Raw genomic sequence first — 2500 nt, 5'->3', positions numbered from 1 at the left:
AACCGAAGGTGAGGCGAACGCAACCAGTGACACGCCTTGCGACGGACCGGCGGCGCTCGCCCAAAATCCAACTACGAGCTTTTCAACCGCAACAACTTTAGCATACACTGTTGGAGCTGGAATTACCGCGGCTGCTGGCACCAGACTTGCCCTCCAATGGATACTCGTTAAGAGTTTTAGGATGTACTCATTCCAATTACAGGGCCTCGTTAGAGTCCTGTATTGTTATTTTTCGTCACTACCTCCCCGTGTCGGGAATGGGTAATTTGCGCGCCTGCTGCCTTCCTTGGATGTGGTAGCCGTTTCTCAGGCTCCCTCTCCGGAATCGAACCCTGATTCCCCGTTACCCGTTATCACAAAGGTAGGCACGTAGCGTACCTTCGACAGTTGATAGGGCAGACACTTGAATGATACGTCGTCGGTGCAGAGACCGTACGATCCGCGTGGTTATCCAGAGTCATCAAACGTCACAGGACGAACCCGGTCGGTTTTGATCTGATAAAAGCGCGCCTCCCGAAGTCGGCGCTTAATGCATGTATTAGCTCTAGAATTACCACAGTTATCCACTTCGCTTACGAGACCAAATAAACCAAGACTGATTTAATGAGCCATTCGCAGTTTCGCTTTACGAGAACTCGTACTTGCACCTGCATGGCTTAATCTTTGAGACAAGCATATCACTACTGGCAGGATCAACCAGATAGCTGCGACAGCTGCGCTCGGCCCTTGCTGGGCCGCCCGGCACGTGCTCGTCGCATTCGTTTAAGACCGAGGCGATCGCCTGCGGCCGTACTCAGCTTCGACAGTCGCTGGCCGCGACGTCCACGCTCTCGCCGGCAGTGCCAGGCGGAGCGATTTGCGTTTTTTCTTTGCTCGCCCTCTCTCGGGCTCGATCCATTCAGTTTCGCACAAACAAGAGCTCTGCCGGCCGCCTGCAGCGGTGCCTAAAACCCGGGCATAACAATGCGACCGTTCTGCTAGGCCGACAAGCGCTCAAGCCAGACGCTCGATCGAACGCCCCCTACATATTAGTCGAGACAACGGCTCGCTCATTAGCATCGCGTTTGTACTTTAACTTTTTTCGGCTCGGCTTCTTTCGACGCCGATGCCGGCGACGCAGCACTCTCTCGCCCGCCAGCCACCGAGAAAAGGGTGCGCTCCGACCGGCCCCGCACCGCTCTTTCTTGGCTCATTCGAAATTACTGTCTTTCGCTCTGACATGCCTTACCTAGGGTTAGGTTAGTATGCTTGCACGTTTGTACTTTAACTTTTTTCGGCTCGGCTTCTTTCGACGCCGATGCCGGCGACGCAGCACTCTCTCGCCCGCCAGCCACCGAGAAAAGGGTGGGCTCCGACCGGCCCCGCACCGCTCTTTCATGGCTCATTCGAGTTTACTGTCTTTCGCTCTGACATGCCTTACCTAGGGTTAGGTTAGTATGCTTGCTCGTTTGTACTTTAACTTTTTTCGGCTCGGCTTCTTTCGACGCCGATGCCGGCGACGCAGCACTCTCTCGCCCGCCAGCCACCGAGAAAAGGGTGCGCTCCGACCGGCCCCGCACCGCTCTTTCTTGGCTCATTCGAAATTACTGTCTTTCGCTCTGACATGCCTTACCTAGGGTTAGGTTAGTATGCTTGCACGTTTGTACTTTAACTTTTTTCGGCTCGGCTTCTTTCGACGCCGATGCCGGCGACGCAGCACTCTCTCGCCCGCCAGCCACCGAGAAAAGGGTGCGCTCCGACCGGCCCCGCACCGCTCTTTCATGGCTCATTCGAGTTTACTGTCTTTCGCTCTGACATGCCTTACCTAGGGTTAGGTTAGTATGCTTGCACGTTTGTACTTTAACTTTTTTTGGCTCGGCTTCTTTCGACGCCGATGCCGGCGACGCAGCACTCTCTCGCCCGCCAGCCACCGAGAAAAGGGTGCGCTCCGACCGGCCCCGCACCGCTCTTTCTTGGCTCATTCGAAATTACTGTCTTTCGCTCTGACATGCCTTACCTAGGGTTAGGTTAGTATGCTTGCACGTTTGTACTTTAACTTTTTTCGGCTCGGCTTCTTTCGACGCCGATGCCGGCGACGCAGCACTCTCTCGCCCGCCAGCCACCGAGAAAAGGGTGCGCTCCGACCGGCCCCGCACCGCTCTTTCTTGGCTCATTCGAGTTTACTGTCTTTCGCTCTGACATGCCTTACCTAGGGTTAGGTTAGTATGCTTGCACGTTTGTACTTTAACTTTTTTTGGCTCGGCTTCTTTCGACGCCGATGCCGGCGACGCAGCACTCTCTCGCCCGCCAGCCACCGAGAAAAGGGTGCGCTCCGACCGGCCCCGCACCGCTCTTTCTTGGCCCATTCGAGTTTACTGTCTTTCGCTCTGACATGCCTTACCTAGGGCTAGGTTAGTATACTTGCACGTTTGTACTTTAACTTTTTTTGGCTCGGCTTATTTCGACGCCGATGCCGGCGACGCAGCACTCTCTCGCCCGCCAGCCACCGAGAAAAGGGTGC

At 55.3% G+C, this 2500-nt stretch overlaps 1 non-coding gene across 1 annotated transcript in view; it reads right to left on the bottom strand.

Moving 5' to 3' along the window:
• Positions 1–703, bottom strand: part of LOC144423592 (small subunit ribosomal RNA) — a 1810-nt gene extending 1107 nt beyond the window's left edge. Inside the window, exon 1 of the ribosomal RNA XR_013476059.1 lies at positions 1–703. This exon is cut by the window's left edge and continues 1107 nt beyond it. This is a non-coding gene — a ribosomal RNA (small subunit ribosomal RNA).
• Between the last annotated feature and the right edge of the window lie 1797 nt (positions 704–2500).

The sequence above is a fragment of the Styela clava genome, chromosome 5 (genome assembly GCF_964204865.1).
Source record: "Styela clava chromosome 5, kaStyClav1.hap1.2, whole genome shotgun sequence".
Classification (NCBI taxonomy): Eukaryota; Metazoa; Chordata; class Ascidiacea; order Stolidobranchia; family Styelidae; genus Styela; species Styela clava.
This window is presented reverse-complemented; position numbering and strand designations above follow the sequence as displayed.